Source organism: Calidris pugnax, unplaced genomic scaffold (assembly GCF_001431845.1).
Source record: "Calidris pugnax isolate Ruff unplaced genomic scaffold, ASM143184v1 scaffold95, whole genome shotgun sequence".
NCBI lineage: Eukaryota > Metazoa > Chordata > Aves > Charadriiformes > Scolopacidae > Calidris > Calidris pugnax.
Genome location: NW_015090885.1, coordinates 1,880,492 through 1,898,350, shown reverse-complemented (window position 1 = coordinate 1,898,350; position 17,859 = coordinate 1,880,492). Strand labels below are relative to the sequence as shown.

Below are 17,859 nucleotides of genomic sequence, written 5' to 3'. Positions count from 1 at the left end.
TAATGTGATAAGTTGCATTTAGAATGCACCTGGGAATGCTCCCCTGCAGCCGTGCTATTGAGGCAAATCTCCTGGAGTCACTGCTAATAGTCTTTCCAGGATCAAAGGTTGAAGGTCACCTGTCTAACAAACCATGAAGGTTAGAAACAGCAGCATCAAACCATGAGAAAGGATGGATCCTCAGCTTCACTTGGGGAGAGCATTAGCCTCAAGCCATGGAAAGTCCCACAACGCTAGGCCTTAATAATGTGCAGTTTTATGCCTGGAAAAGCCATTTCAAACTATAGTTGGAGTTTTTTAAGCTAATTATTTTTCTCTGCTTCTCGACTCAAAAGTAATTTAACTCTTCTCCTCCCAGATTTGGAAGAAAGAGAACTGGCAAATAGTCAGTGTATTATAAGTTTCTTGGGAGAAAAAAAATGGAGATAATTTTGTCATGCAACAATGACACATGGAAACTCCATATGGCATTTGTAGATGCCAAGATTTTTTTTTGCCTAGGCTTCTTTGTCTTGAGAATAACCTGGGTGTGTTGCAGCTAGCCGAGCTTCAAAAATATTTATACCACATGATTATTTACTCTTTTCAAATAAGACTTTTTGATATATCTAAAAGGTCACTAATTCCTTAAACAACCAAAGAGCAAGTTGTTGTGGCTTCTTCACCCAGACAAAATCTCAGAAATCAGTTTGTGTGTCAAGGGGTGCTTCATGTAATAGAGACTAAAAAAACACTATTTTGCAGTTCGTTTCAGAAGAGAAATTAGCAGAACCTGAGTCAAGAGTCTCAGAAGCTGCTAATTAGGTCTTTGCAAATGTGAGGTTTGCATTCAGTGAGACACTAGTAAGAAGGAAGGTGTTTCCAGCTTGTATCATTTCAGGATTGCACTGAGTGGTATCGCAAAATGTCATGTTTAAATGCTGCTAGGGACACCTGTAGCAGCCGAAGAAGCAATTTTGACACTAGTTTATAGTAATGACAAAATCTAATCTGTTAAAATGTGGTGTACATATTTCATAGACATAGTTGGATTTTGTAGTTTAGGAGTCACATATTAAGAAAGCTGAGTTTGTAAGACTAAGCTGTCACTTGACCATTAAGAGACTAACAGTAAGAACATTTTTAATACTTAGCGTATTAGTATTTATCTTTACGTCAAATCCCTGCTGTTGACTCTGAAATGCGAATGGTGTTTTGCGAGATAAATCATTGTTTTATAGAACACTGAATACATACACATGCTCAGCAAAGTGCCAGCTTTCAGCAGTAGTGGTGAATTTAGGCTTAATAAAACTATTTCTTTTACAGGGTACAGCAGCTGATGTTTCTGAAGATGTAATTACAATGCAAATACAATGTGCTCTTCAAAGTGTAGGATTAGTAAGATAAGAGTTGTACTTACAAAATTCTATAACTTTCAGTGCTTAAGAAGGTTAAGTGGTTAAGAAATTTCTTAGATAAACTTATGCCTCATAACTTGTCAAACACAGATTATTACTGAAACATTTTTGATAGTTTAATTTATAGTAATAACAAAGACATTAAGACACATTTTTATTTGATATGGACATGCATATTTTATAATTCAGGAATCTTTTATTCTCGTTTTATAAACTGGATAAAGAGAGGCTCAGGAGGAGCTCCACAGAGGTGTCTGGTGTCTTAGTACCTGTCTGGATTTGACTATTCTTGATCAGATTGTGGTAACCCAGCAAGAAAGTGACAAATTAACATACTTGATTTTGAAAATTTGCAGCTGACATGGTTTCCAGGCTAGTAGTCTTTCTTTCAAAATGTCTATCTCTCCTTAAGTCTTCCTTTTCTTTAAGCTGTCTTGATTCAAGGAGCTGAAACATCCGGAAAAAAAAGCCAAAAACTTTTCCTTTGTTTTCTTCCCAAGCAATCAGTCACAAACTGTTTCCTTTAAATAAAGTGAACCTTTTTCAGTATGACCTTATTTTCTGTGGCACATACAGATCATTGTCTCAGCAATCAATTTTCTTCCACATGCATACTTACAGATGGCAATTGGGCTTGCATTTTTGCTTTGTTGGGTGAGAGACTGGGAAGAAGAGAGAAAAATAGAAGACAGGAATCAAAGTCTGTATTTTATATTTGATTTCATATTATCCATGCAAACATAAACCCATATTTTTAAAGTCTAAATATATCACTTAAGTGTATTTTGCAAAAGTAGGCATAAATATCTTACTCAGAATAGTATAGATTAACTGTTATATCATTTAAACATATTTGCTGGAAATGACAAATGTATTTAATGCTTACTAACCCTTTCCTAAGAATTGGAAATGCTCCTTTGTAGGTTAATCAATTAATTATTTATTAGATTAGTAATGTTCATGAAGGCAGGATATATCCCCATTTGGGCTAATAATAGTTTTGGCTTGCTTGGTCCCTCGGGCCAGCTTGGTTAAAACTTTGAAACTAGGCAACCTTGTGCTATCAGACAGCAGACTAAAAGCTCCAAAACACAGAGATAATCAGGGTATTGGGACATCATTGGTATCCTCTTCTCTCTGTACTAGGTCCAGTATTACAGGCTTTTAATCATGGAGCTGGAAGCCTTGGTGGTGGAAGTCTGAAAAGAGTAGCTTTCTTCAGAAAACTTGACTCTAACCACAATGGCATCTCAAATCTCCAGCTTTAATATGGAGATAACAACAGTCCCTCCTCCAGCCTAGAATTTTTTTGGGAAAAAATTATTAGTTCAGATTTGCAGAACATTCAGCAGTAGTGTCTGTGAATTGGTTGGTTTTGAAGAATTCTGATTCCTATTCAGCATTTGGTGTCCACGTACCTTAAACACTTTGGACTTCAATTGCTATCAGTCAGAATCACGTAGCAAAATGAAGCTGTCATTAGGGTGATGTTTGGAATATGTATGAATAGTATGGAGAAATCAAACATCACATCGTTGCTTGTTGACTGAATATCATCTGTTCCCTGCAGTGGGAGAACACTTTGAAACAGTTGTGGAATTAATGACTAAGACGTGCCTGGGGAAGCTGTAGTAAGATCAGTCGTGCAGCTTCACTTCTACAATTTCCTAAGTTTCAAGTTTATGTCTTTGTGATCATAAAACTCTACAAGAGTCTTTTTACTTGCAAGAATTTGGGGTGGGAGAATCATCTTGTAACTGCTTTTTACTTTTTTGGATGATATTGGCTAAAATGACTGGTCACAATATTGGCTGAAGGAACATGTATCTGGCTGTACTGATTTAATTGGGATTCAGGCAACAATTTGTACTGTTTTTAATGCTTGTTCATCATCACTTTATTTCTGCTCCCTGTAGAAGCCTGCAAAGCATAAAGGCAGGGGAATCAGACTTTCAAGTGATAGCTTTCATCCCCCTAAAGCCATTCCTGAGAATATTAGAGGGATGAAAGAGAAACTGTGGTGTTTTCATCCCTTCAGACGCTCTGCTTTCCTCCCCTCCCTGCCTCCCCCCTCCACGCTATAATTCCATCTCCTCCCTTTCCAGCAGCAGCTGTATCCCAGCTCTGCCGGGTCCCCAGGAAGCTCTCCCGGAGGCGCCGCCGCACCTCCCTGACCTCTGCGGGGCTCCAGCCCCAGCTGCAGCACTCAGGGGCTCTTCTCAAGCCCAGGTTTTCCCTGTGGTTGAGCACTGCGTGAGACACCAGCCGGATTTTACTGAGCGGCCTTGCCATGGGAGATCTGGTTCTGTTTTCCTCAGATATCTGTTTTCAGTTTTTCTGGTAATAAAAATACAAAAGAAATCAATTGTTTCCTTAAAAGGAGCCACAGAGCGGACCAAATGTGTGCTCTCTCTCCCCTCTCTCTCTTTTTCTTTTCTTAAATACAATCACAAGATAAACTTACCTACCACCTTACAGCTTCCCTCGGCACGGTGACCTTCCAGCAGCTAACTGAAGCCTGTGCAAACAGTTTTCACAAAGATGCGTCTTCAACTTTGTTTTGTTTTCTGTTACCTAAATCGGAAACTCTGAACAACCTGAACCAGGGAAAGAGATGCCAGGAGATTTTGGGCTTGATTGAGAAAAAGTTTGCTGCTGAGAAAGAGGTTTTTAAATTAAGAAAATATGGGAGAGATCCTTGCAAAGATTAAACATTCTAAACACATGAATAATAAAATCATAATTGATCAAATTGGTGTAGGAATCTAGGATTTATTATCAGTTGAGCTGTTTAGATGGAGGACCAAAACCAGTTACAGAAGAAAGACATAATGATAGTTATGTTTTGTGAAAGAGAAATCAAAGAAAAAACTGACACTGCTTCCAGTAATTTTAAACGACATTTTATGTCAATAGCGTAGTTTTAAATATGTTGTGCTGTATCTTAATTGGATACTAGTTTGGTCTGTTTAGTTAACTAACAGCCCGAATTCTTAGTCTGTCGGTCTGTTAACTGCATGCTAGCTAGGTCTGCTATACCTTTCTTCACAGATTTAAGCCAGTTGCACAAAGTGCAGAGCATCCTTTCTGTCTGTGGAAGAAAGATTATTTCCATTTCTGTCATTGATCAACTTTTCTTCAAAACAGACTAACATTGCAGTGGGAGTCGTGTGCTCTGCTCTTTACATTTCAGTGAGAACAAAAAAACAAACTCCATAAGATGCCTGTGAAATCAGATGTCCATAGAAATGGACTATTTTTCCCTCTTTTCATCTTCAGATTCTAGTAGGTTAGGAGAACCATGGTCTCAGGTGCCTATTTCGTCATTGTTCACTGAATGATCAGAGGTTTCAAAGCAATCCAGTGTTCCTGAGTTTAGTGAAAAGTGGCACTTAACATGTATGAGATCCTCAGCTGATGCAATTCCATTGAAGCCCATTTTAGTTACTAGCAATACACTGCTTCCAGGGATCACCTAGTGCACATCATGTGATATTTTCCACTGTGATTATATGAATATGTCCTGTAATTTTAGTACAGGAAATCTATTGTATAATAGTAATTCTTAACTGCAACTTCAAATATTTATAATTTAAATATTTTTCTCTAAATATCTTATGGTTACTTTCACCTTGGTTGAATGATGTATGTAACAATGAACACAAAAGAGAATCAATACAGTCATTAACTGACTTGCCCACAGGATATGATAAATGAGGGGTCAGCTTAAATTCAACTAAATTTTCTTTGATACTGTATCATCAGAAAAATCTTCATGTGCCTATAGCATTTTTCATCAAGTGAATTTTTTCTTCTTATGAATGGCCTTTATTTTCAATTGTAAGAATCTTTATAGTTACTCAGATTGTGAAATTGGAGTAATTCAGATTTATGAAATACACAATTTGTATTCATGTTACTAATTCAGATTATGAAATACATAGTGACTAATTCAGCTGAGTGGGATTTGGAAGGACTTGGAAGTGTTTTACTTCAGTCTTTTTCTACAGAACAGGGTTTCTGCTAACAGTCTGCATCTGTTGAGTATTCCCTTCTAGTGTCTTCTGAATTCACTTGCTAATCTTAATCAAAATCTTAAATAAAGATGGAAGGAGTCTCAAAACTATGTCTGAACCAGCGGACATGAGATGTAGTTACATTTTGTCCGCATATCGGGACAAGATTTCTCCATACAACAACTTCTGTCTTTTGAGAAAGATACCCATAGTGGGAGGCTGCAAAGAAACCAGAAAGGTTTTGTCTAGGACTCTGATTAGGATGACTGTTGGGAGCAGGACCTTGAGACACACCCAGCCTGAATCTAGTCAAACATAATTATGTTCAAGTTTCAAGCTGATGAGAAAAGCTTAAATAGGAGCTTACCTGGGGAGCCTTCTTAGGCACGATTGCCAATTGGTGTAAAACTAGTTAACATTCAGTCAGTACTGATGGGAGATTTTTGTAATTTATTTATTTCAATTTTTTATCCAGTTTACTTTTCATTACTGAATATAACTTTCTTTATGTTGTATGTGTCAGGGCACTCTTTTCTGAGACTAAATGCATTTTCAAAAATATAGCAATTTGCTATAGCCATTTAGAAAAACAAAAATTATAGGGAACATATCTTAGATTATCTTTAATTATATTATTTCTAAAGGCAAATGTTTCTGTTCTCATTGTTCAGTCTTTTCTAGCTAGTAAACACGTCTAAAATGTTTAACCATTTTTGAAGCTTTTGCTGAAGTGTGCTTGAAACAGTCTTCATGTCATATGTAAGCTCTTTATCACTGACTTGCTTAATGTTTCAGTTGTATTCAGTTTTGAGCTCTGACATACACTTACAGCTTATTTATGTCCAGTGTTATACTTTCAAGATCATATCACATCTCTTTGGTCGCTCTCCAGTTGTAGAACACAAACAACAGCACGAGCTTCAGTTGAGTTAGCTAAACTGTAAAACTTGAGTAATAGGAATGATGCAGTAAACTCAGTACTGTTTCTTTTGTTTCAAAGTTTAAATTTCCTCACTATATCTTGAGGCAATTTTTTTCTATTTGAAATATTAAACAAATAACAAATGTAATGAAACAATACTGTTCTGCTTTGTGTAGTTTTACTTTCTAACCAGTGTTCAATGTCAGATCAGTCTCTAGCTGGATATGTTATTTGATCCAATGTGTTAGTTTCTTTTTTCATATCTAGCACCTTCTGAAATTACAGTGTTTTTCCAGGAATTTTCTGTAGTCTGGCCTCCTAAACTGAAAGATGATTAATTACCTTTAATATGCTAAGCATGCTTTTCTTTCTGTAGGTTCTTGTGTTCTTGCTGTGTTCCTATGTCTCTTTTTCCATAATCTTTCATACCTATATTCCCAACAAAATCAACAAAATAAATTGAAGTCTGTAAAAATTGCAGAATCATAGAATGGTTTGGGTTGGAAGGGACCTTAAAGTTCATCGAGTTCCTACCCCCCTGCCATGGGCAGGGACACCTCCCACTAGAGCAGGCTACTCAAAGCCCCATCCAGCCTGGCCTTGAACACCTCCAGGGATGGGGCAGCCACAGCTTCTCTGGGCAACCTGTTCCAGTGTCTCACCATCCTCACAATAAGAAATTTCTTCCTGATATCTAATCTAAATCTCCCCTCTTTCAGTTTAAAACCATTATCCCTTATACTGTCATTACACTTCCTGACAAAGAGTCCCTCCCCATCTCTCCTGTAGGCCCGTTCTAGGTACTGGAAGGCTGCTATAAGGTCTCCCTGGAGCCTTCTCTTCTCCAACCTGAACAACCACAACTTTCTCTGCCTTTCCTCATAGGAGAGGTGCTCCAGCCCTCTGATCATCTTTGTGGCCCTCCTCTGGACTCTCTCCAACAGGTCCGTGTACTTATATTGGGGGACCCAGAGCTAGATGCAGTACTCCAGGTGGGGTCTCACAAGAGGGAGTAGAGGGGCAGAATCACCTCCCTTGTTCTGCTGGCCACGTTTCTTTTGATGCAGCCCAGGAAGCGGTTGGCTTTCTGGGCTGCAAGTGCATATTGCCAGGTCATGTTGAGCTTCTCGTCCATGAGCACCCCAAAGTCCTTCTCCTCAGGGCCGCTCTCCAGCCATTCTCTGCCCAACCTGTATTTGTGCCTGCGATTGCCATGTCCCAGACCTTGCACTTGGCCTTGTTGAACTTCATGAGGTTTGCATGGGCCCACCTCTGAAGCCTATCCAGGTCCCACTGGATGGCATCCCTTCCCTCCAGCATGTTGACTGCACCACACAGCTTGGTGTCATCAGCAAACTTGCTAAGGGTGAATATTAAATGTTAAATGTTTTTTATGAATGAAATATTAAATGTTTTTCTATCTTGGCCTGTTGTATGTTAGAAGTTTAGTATTCTAGTTGAAATATCTTGGACACACCTAGAAATATTTAATATCATAGCATGATGAAGTTCCAAACTAGCAAACATTTAAATATAGCATGCAGTCTTTTAAATTCAGTAGTAGTAATGATATATCACTGAATTGTGAGCCACTGGTTATTTGCAATTGATAGGTTTTGTGTACAGATCTGGCTCCCAGCTCCATGTTCATCAGTGGCTTGATCTTCTGATATACTGTTCTGTATATATGTATACTTATATTCTGCTCCATATATTTTGTTTTAAAGGTTGACTGCTGTGAGCTAAATTTTTCAACTTGAGGCCTAACCTGATTGTAAGTTGACTAGGCAGAAAAAGTATTGCTGAAGGACGTTTGATTAGCATATTGACACATCTGCTGTGCTCCACTAGCCTGTTCCCCACATGTGGCACCCAACAAGGTCTGGGGGCTGCTGGCCCCACTGCCATTGAGATGGGGCACCCCTGGGCTGGGGTCTTGGCCATGAACAGTTGGAGAAGGACCTTGAGGGCACCGGGGCATGCAGGAGTTTGGAGGGGGCTGCTGGCGGCCACCTCAGGGCTCAGGTCACGTGCTCTTATCAGCAGCTCATGGGAGCATGCAGTGCTCAGATTGAAGCCAGGGCATCGTCTTCCCTTTTGGAATTTCTGTGCTGGGTAGCAGTCATCCTAGCCTGTAGGGATAAAGCATCTACTTCTGACTTTTATCCAGTTTGACACATTAAAATTTGCTGAGGAACTCTGCTAGAGGCGCTTGAGGGCCCCAACAATATGGAACCAATCACACTGGAAACATGTGATATGTATAATGTTGCTTCAGAAGTATTTTTTATTTCCTGCCCAAAGCAGCTGCACCAACACATTTAATGAAGTTAGGACAAACAAACAATCGGGGTTTGCTAAAGATTTTTTTTCTTTTTTTGAGCTGTCACTCTTACAGTGTTGTACTTTAGCTCAGTGCTATTAAAGCTGTGGCCTAGCCAGCAGTGATATACTTGGGAAACTTTATACAAGTAAATCTGACACAATGCATTCTTCCTCATCTCTGCTTCCATTTTCAATTCATTGTTGTGATGATGAATGAGTCTCTTACTATGAGAAGCCTAACTTCCTGATCTATGGGTTTTCTGGTTTTGCTTTTTAAGGGTGGCCAGTTGCTATTTAGATCTTGTTCTTTATCTACCAACACACGAACTGAAGTTTCTGATAAGGTTATGTCTTATTGAGCAGTTTATCTCTAAGGTCTGGTTGGTTTTTGAGCATAGATATGTGATTTGGTCCATCTTTGCCATCTTGATAGTCTTATCCATCAAAATTTTGATGTGGTTGCTTTCATTATTTACACTGGTATTGTTATAATCATATTTGTGTAGTTTAAAACGTATCATTTTTCAGTGTTTCTTCTTTATTGCTTTGGGGTCTCTGCTTCCAGTTACAGCTCTAATTATTTCAGGAGTTCCCATGGATCTATTGAAGGTCCTATTTTGTTTCAAAATTACTGCCTCTGGCTAGTAATTCCCATGCTCAATGTACACAATATTACAAATTGACAATATCTAGAGAAATCTGTAGATCCTTGTAAACCCAAGTACCCCTTGCTGTGTTGTATGACTTCTTATCTGGTATTAATTTTGCGGACCTGAATTCTGACAAGATAGAAGAGTTATTGATTGTTCTCTTCCTCGGCTATTTCATTTCATCGTAGTACTGTTTCGTCTGGAGTTTGAGTTCATAAACTTGGAGTAATTTTTGACCCTGTGCTTTCTTTTGAGGCTGACATTAATCACACTGAGAAACGAGATTCCCAGCTGGAAGATGCTAAAGAACTGCTAGAAACTATTAAATTAACTTACCGCTATTTTATGAATCTTTCCCAGTTTCAATTGAGAATTATTAAGTTGATTGGGACATATGTGTATGTTTCATTATGAGCTAGATAGTAATTGCTAATTCTTTATTTGTGGCTCTTTCTCCCGTTTCCCTGAAGTATTCACAGCTGTGCTAACAGAACCCTGCATACAGTCAATAGGAGCATTTTTCTGCTTTAACAAGAAAGGACTTCAGCCTAATATCAAATTTTCCAGGCAAATGCTTACATGCTCCATCATTTGTTTTCTTAAGGATATGATTTTGAGCAGTGAGTAGTCAGCTCAGGTAAACAAAGAAAGGAGGAACACCTGTTGTACGCCTTCTCTTCTCTCCAAGGAACAAACTTAAAAAACCCCTTTGTAGAATCCATTTCATTACTCTGCACAAAAGCAGTGGCTCTTAGGAAGGGCTTTACAGAAAGAATCCCTGTGATCTAATAAGGAAAGACAAAAACTTCCCTGAAGTACTTCTACTTAGTATGAATAAAGGCAAACGTTCTTTCAACTAAAAAAAAAAAAAAGTTGTGTTGCAAGTGAGAATCATTTGATATCTCCGGGTAATTCACTGTCTTAGAAGGTTAATAGGAAAGGGAATTCTGGACAGGCTTGATTTTCTACTTCTTGGCATGGATATATATTTAGGATTTGATGACGCTTGTAACTTGCTGTACATTTATTCTTGTAGAGCTGCACTTATTGACATGGTGTATTTTTCAACTCTATGTCTTTTTACAAGTCAGTGTGAATATTTGTTTACCTTGCCATTCACCTTCCTGTTTCACTTCAGAATATCCCTGTACTTTACTTACTAAATTACTTTCCTGTTACCCCACAAGGATTTTAATTGTAAATTGCAACAAGGTTAAAGACTCTTTTTTAAATCACCGAATCACGCCGTAGGATATCGTGTTATCAGAGCTGTGCTTTGCACAGAAAGCAGGTTTGAAAAAAAGGCCCTGGAATTCTTGCTGTCTCAGAGAGACTTTCTTGTTTATGTAGCAGTTTTATTGGGCTTCCTTAGTGTGCCAGTGTATTCCCTTGCTGAGCAATCTATTAGTGCAAGTATGCCCACTCTTTCTATAAACAAGCATTGACATACATTGATTTAATATTATTCTTCATGCTGAGCTCTGCAGATAGACCAGTAAAATGTAAATGACACAGCTGTGCTGCAGATATATCTTTGACAACTCAGAAGATGACTTTGCATATACAGAAAAGCAAGGGAACGAGAAAGGGCTTTCTCAGCTCTTGAATTGTGTACATGCCCCTCAACGTGCATTTTTATGGTAGTTCTAATTTCAAATTGTGTGACTGCAAGGCTGTTGGGGTTGGCGTATTGAATTAGTTCCTGCTTTTTTTTTGTTTGTCTGTAATAGTCATTAATGAGGGAAATTCATCACTTTTTTAAGTTCACCACTCAGCTGAATAAAATAAGGGGTAATTAGCATGGTGGGTTTCTTGCTGTGTTCCAGTTCTGCAGTAAAGAGAAAATTAACCCTGTTCTTTGTAACTACATGAGAGGTATCTACTTGTAAAGTAACTTCATAATTCAGCCTCAAAGCAGCCTTACAGGGCTAAAGTCATAGAAGCAGCAGCTCCAGGGGTTAATGCCTGAATGACTGGGTGTAGTCTCCTAGAGTTGATTACAATGATGAGGGGATCATTGCAAGAAGTCCAGCGGAGTTGGAGGATTGCATGGGAAGCTTGCATAACCCGTTCTTCAACTGTACATGTGCTAGTTGCTGGTATTTAAATGTCTTGATAGTAGTTCCCACAGTAATCAGAACTCTCTTGAGAAACACGCAAATTCACTTGGAAGAAAACAAAATAAGAAGGCCTCTAAGGTAGAGAAGATTTCCTAGAGAAGGGTCATATTCAGAGCTTGCAGTAAAAAGAAAATACAAAATACTAGTATGAAGAAGCCTGTGCCAAGTAGATCTTATGCATATGCCATATTGAACATAGTAAGATGACTGCTGATCACTTTGGAATAAGAAATTTATTTTTGTATTTTGTATGGAAAGTTTTCTTGTTGCCTTAGAGAATAAAATTCTGATATAAATCTGGTCATCCCTCCTTAGCAAATGGCTTCTTGTCCTAATTAATCATAGTGCCTTGCACCAGGCTAGTGATGGGTCTGTTATCTACCCCTGCAACTAAAGCAGCTGGGGCCACCACCTGTTAACTCACTTCTAGCACCATTTAATTAGCCTGAATGGCTGTTACCTTCGGGTTTGTCTGGCAGGGAAAGAAACGGGAGCAGATGCAGAACAGGAGAGAGCTACAAGGGACAGTCCAAGAAGTGCAAGGAAGAGCAAGCAGAAGTCAAGCTTGGGGAGGAACAGAGAGAGGGTGACAGATTTGGGAGCATCAGAGTCTTACAGAGCATGTTTACTAAATACCAAGTTTTGAGAATTTAAATGTTCAGTCAAAAATGTCACTATGTAATTATATTCATTTGGTTTTCTGCATGACTGATCCCACATAGGACTTCAGTTTTAGAATTCAAAAGCAAGTGATGCAATTTAAAAAAACAAAACAACAAACCAAACAACTCATAGGTTATGCTGCTCTGTAAAATTTTCTGGATCTGCGTTGAAGTTGCTAATGCCTGGGTTTGCTACCTACTTCAAAAATAAATAAATAAATAAATAAATAAATTGCGAAGAGGTTGTTTACTAGCAGCATAAGGATGCAAAGAAGCTGTTTACTGCTTTTATGTAACTAGAAGTCCTCATTTACTTTTTAATGAGTTACTGTTATGAATGAATCATGAAAAGGAAGGGAAGGTGTTTAAATAGCATCCACTACTGAGGTTTTGTCAGGATTTCAATCATATGCGTTGTTCTTTGAAGACAAAAAAACCCCAAAAAAACTCAAACTGTTAAAAGCTGTATTTTTCCTTGTTTTAGAAAGGTTTTTTTACACCACAGAGTATTATGTTCTCATCAGAAATCTCATCAGAAAATTGTCTCTTGTGTGTAGTGAATGACATTTATGTACCTGGGCACAAGTGTTTTTTTGTTGTTTTTTTTTTCAGATCCACATATTGAGTTGCTAGAACATACTTATACAGGCTATTAATAAAAAGCATCCGTATGGATTTATTTGTAATTTACTTCTGCCAGGTCCTCAGATTAAAGCCATTATGTGAGAAAAAATGCTTGCTTTTTCCCCTTAGCTTAAACCTTTCTCAACTTCTAAGAAGAGGCAGCTGAGCAGTGTAAACTTTTAATGAAGAACTTCTTAATTACTTTTGGAGACTCTTGACTGATGAAAGTGGCCATAACTCCCTAAAGTTCTCCAGTTTAAACAAGTTAGCTGGCTGAATGTGAATGTCTCTAGAAAGTTGCTCTATTAAGTCTTATTAAAAATAAAATATTTCCTTTCAGCTAATATGAAACATCAGTAAGGATATTCTCCAGATTAATCAGCCATATGCTACATAGGCTTCTGATTGGACCTGTAAGTGTTTAGGAAGCTGTGATAGTCTAAGGGAGGCCTAATAATTCCCAATTCTGCACATACCTTGAAGTTTTCCCTATTTGTTCCAGGTCTAAAGAATAGGTCCATATTCTTGAAAGCTTGTCTGTATTTTTCTAAATAAACATATAATTCTAGATAGTACTTCCCTCCACAAAGGTTAGTTCTCATAACCATAGTTCTCCCTTAGATAATATTCTTACTTAACTGCACTTGGATAGCATAAAATGTTTTGTCATTATGAATAACCAAATGAAGAAATATCATTAAATCAAATATCCCTTAAAACATATTGTAGTATATTTCTACTGCAATTTGAATGAAAACCTAGAATAAATCAAAATAATGAAAAAACCTAGGCTACTAATTTATCTCCTCGTCTTAGCTTGTGGTTTAATGCAGTCAGAGTTGTGGTTTTTTTCTGATGTCTCTTCCTAAATTCTTCTAGATCACTAGAAAGGAATCAATGAGAATTGATCCAATTTGTAGAACACAATTCTAATATTGATAGTAGTTTATATTCATTTGCTTCACCCTGATCTTTTATTAATGTTCATTTGCAAAATGCTGTTCATGCTGTTTCCTCACAATTTTTTACCCCCCCCCCCCCAAGCTGATGCTGATACTGAAATTTAGAAAAATAGAACAAGAAACAATGAAGCTACGTATTTTGAAATTAAATACGGCAACAGCTACTATTTTTGTAGGCAGACACTTTTCAGTAGCTCGCTTTAATTTCAGATAAACCATGACTTGTGAGGAAACTCAAAATACATTCCTACAGTAGTAAGAAGTTATGTCTGTTTAGGTCTTTTCAATTTTTCTTTATGTTCTCCAGGAGAATGGGCCAGGGCATCAATAATGAATCATTTGGGGACTTTTAAGGATGCATCGTCAATAAAACGTGTCATACAGATATATCTCCCCAGTACAAAAGAAGCAATAACGGATGGAATCACTTTCTGTTACCGGTAGAAAAAAAAAATCACTAGTGACTTTTCTATGAATAGCAGAGCCATGGTTAAAATCATGTTTAATATAATTTTTGAGGTTAGGATTGCACAAAGCACTTGAATCTAGGTAGCTGCAAAAATAAATGTGTCTGCCTTGTCTGAGGTGTTGTAGGAGCAAAGAGAATGAATAATAATAGCAAATATTTAGTATTCGGATTTTCTGATCATTTTAAAGAGTTAAATATGTGTAAATTAAAACATGGATGCTGTTTATTAGCTTCTGCTGCAGTCTATAAAAGGGAGTAACTTTAAGATTTCAGTGGAAAAGATTCCCTGTATTTGCATAAATCTTTGGTGCTATTTGACTGCCGTTGGGCCACAACAACTTGTTCTGAACTTGTACAATTAAGCCAAATCTTCTTGCTGCTTTGAAAGTGTCATCTGTGCTTGGGCTAAACTGACTCAACCTGAAACTAGTCCACCAAAAATCAGACGACTTGGTGCTGGTAAAGTTAGCACTCTCCTATCAAGTCAAAATAGATGTTTGTTGAGGTTTTTTTAATGCCTTAAGGTACTTGCCCAACTTAATGAATGAGATATTTTTCTTCATGATAAGGGGGTCCCCCCTCTCAAATGAGGCCTCTCCCAGATATTCCTGTGAATGAAAAGTGTAGTAGCAAGTGGGTTTTTTTGCTGCTCTTTTTTTTTTTTTTTTTTTTGGGGTTTGTTGAGGTTTTTTTAATGCCTTAAGGTACTTGCCCAACTTAATGAATGAGATATTTTTCTTCATGATAAGGGGGTCCCCCCTCTCAAATGAGGCCTCTCCCAGATATTCCTGTGAATGAAAAGTGTAGTAGCAAGTGGGTTTTTTTGCTGCTCTTTTTTTTTTTTTTTGATTGGGGATCAGAGGGTTTTTTGACTTAATGAATCAATCAATTACTGCTTAGGCGTTTTTTAAAGTGTAACTTTTATTTCAGTGAAAACAGGCTTTTCTGAGCAGCTAGGATATCAGAGATCTTAGTTTAAATTCCTCCTGTCTGATACAGAAATTCAACCAAGACATTCAACCTTACTCGAAAGTTATTTTGAGGTGTATCTCTCTGTCAGTTCTGTGAAACTTCTACCTCTTCATACTAGTTTGAACAAGATGAAAGCCCTGTTATAGAGTGATTATGGCATTTCTCTGAGGGATGAGACACAGAGTTCAGCCTCCGCTTTGACTCAGACTGAGCTGTAAATTTTTCATACATCAGGTGAATTGTTCTAGGTTATATAATTCATTCCCTTCGTTTTTTATGGCACAGCAACTAGTTCGAAAAGTGGAACGATGTAAAATTGTTCATTATGTTTAGCAAAGCCAAGTGGAAAATTGCCTGATCCTACAGCAAGGTAGCCAGAAGAAATACACCACGTCTTAACATTCAGACCCTTTACCAGCCGTTCAACAGGGTGCCTCACGCAGCAGTGTCGTGGTGAAATGGGCTATTTAAGTCAATAGTACATATTTCTTGTAAGTTTTAACCGGGACTCCCAAGTAAAGGCAAAGCTGGATCTTGTGACAGAACTGAAATTTAATTCAGCCCAGTGCAGGGGGGCACAGCCCAAAATGTAGGACTTGGGTGCAGACTTATCGTTCAGTGAAATAGGTAGGATTCTCCCACAGCAAGAACTAAACTTCAGCAATCATCATTAGTGAAAGTGATTTCCAGCCAGAGGCCATAATTTAACATTAGTTGAATATCATGCTGTTTATGACCAGGTCAAAAAGTAGTATTTCTCAATGAATGAGAAAATGAATAATGTCTGTTTGCTTTTGGATTGTAAATAATAAGTGTATTGTTGCTAACAGATATCATGTAAATATCAGTAGTGTTAAAAAGAGACTAATCCCCTTATATCCATCAGCGGAGGGACTCAGGCCCAAGATTTTCATGCCAAAGTGGCTGCAAGTAGTTGTAGCCTAGTTTTTAAAGTTGCTGCTTTCATGTCCTGTTAGCTGTATTCAATGCACAGAATTTCTGAAATGGAAACTGCTCCTATATAAACTCCTAAGTGAGCCTTGCTAAAGAACATTAGCATCAGTTGTTTTGTGGGGTGTTAGGAGGAGGGTTGGGCCATTGTTGGGAATGCTGTGTTTGAGGGAGTAACTTGGGTAAAAATGATCCATTCATTATGCAATTATATTTTGCACACAGCGCCAGATGTTACACTGACGTGTAGAACTCTCCAGTAGCTTTCAGTGCATCCTCCTCCTTCTTCGTCATTTTGAGTAGTGCGTGGTTAAATCTCCTAGAAGACAATTAATCTTTCAAAATGGTGATCAGCAGGTCCGTTGCTTGAAATGTTGGTCTGGGCTTTCTCTAGTCGATTATAAACATTTGCCCTAAAAAAGTAGGCACATCCTCTGCCTCTTAATTTAATAAAAAGTCCCGTCCTTCTGTCCTTTACTGCTGTAATTTAAAACTCTGACCCAATCAACCCTTGAATGCAAATAAGTGAGCAATCTGGAGAAGCAGAATGTTGATTCAGTCACTCTACAGACATTTTCAGAACAGATTTTAAAGATGTGCGTGACATTGCCCATTAGTGAGCCAGCAAAGATGAATGGACCAATAAATGAACATATTTCACTTTTTTCATCTGCCAAGATGAAATACCGTTTTGGAGTCTGGTTTTTTTTGTTGTTTGGTCTTTTATTTTCTAAATCTGCACATCAGTATTTTGGTGTCAATTCTTTAATTGACTTTTTAAAAGACATATGTTTTCCAATTTCAATTTCTTCCAATTTTCCAATTTTCTTTTGTAATTAATTAAAAATATTTCTGTTTGTAAGGATGCTGTCTGTTTAAAAAATAAATGGAGAATATGAAAGTTTGGCATCACATTTTAAAAATCAAATGACTGAGCTAGTACAATTAAGCATCCAGAAAAAAAGATCACTTGTGGTTTTTTCTGGTTTAATTTCATACATAGTTGCTTCAGGTGTTTCGTGAAACTTCAGACTGATTTTTAGCAGCATGTGCATTTTATTGAAAAGGAACAGTCACTCTCAGTCACTATGGAAGTCCAAAAGATGTCGGTGTGTGAGAGAGTGAAACATATCTTTCCTATTCAGGATCTTTGCAATAATTAATAAATTATCGGACACCTGTCAACAGGGAAAAGAAATAAGCAGCCTATTGTTGTGGTAGTGATATTCTTGCAAAGAGATTTGCTTCTTGCAGGTGTTTGTTGTTTGTTTTTTTAAATATGAATGTTTCTTTTAGGTGTTGTTTGTTGGACATTGCACTATCAAAAGTAAATTAAAAATAGAATTTATGTTTAATGAACAGTTTAACATTAAGCTGTATGGACGAGGGTAAAAACATCTAGTGATATTGACAACAAATTCCTTTGGGTTGTGCTGTTCTGTTTTCAGAGCCACTGGGATTTTTATTTTATTTTTTGCTTTGAATTATTTAGTTCATTATTATGAGTTATCTTCGTGGTGCTTTGTGGTGTTTTGATCAGCAATTTATCTTGGGGTCTTAAAACACGTGTTCATTTATGTGTTTAGCTGACCAGCTGCCTTCCTTTTTTCTTTTTTTTTTTCTTTTTTTTTTTTTTTTTTAATTTGCGATTAAAATTTGGAGATATGGCATAATGGGACCTGGTTACCTTAAAATAGCCAACTGATTCCTCCTCCCAACTCCTTCAGAGAAGGGGTGTTATTATCTCCAGTAATAAATGGAGGGGCAGGAGGAGCAAGGTGCGATT

The 17,859-nt window shown here is 37.6% G+C and overlaps 1 protein-coding gene across 4 annotated transcripts in view; it reads left to right on the top strand.

The window, feature by feature from the left end:
• The window catches only part of ROBO1 (roundabout guidance receptor 1), a 736,202-nt gene that overhangs the window by 342,202 nt on the left and 376,141 nt on the right, over positions 1-17,859 (top strand). The gene's annotated exons all lie outside the window — the stretch shown is intronic.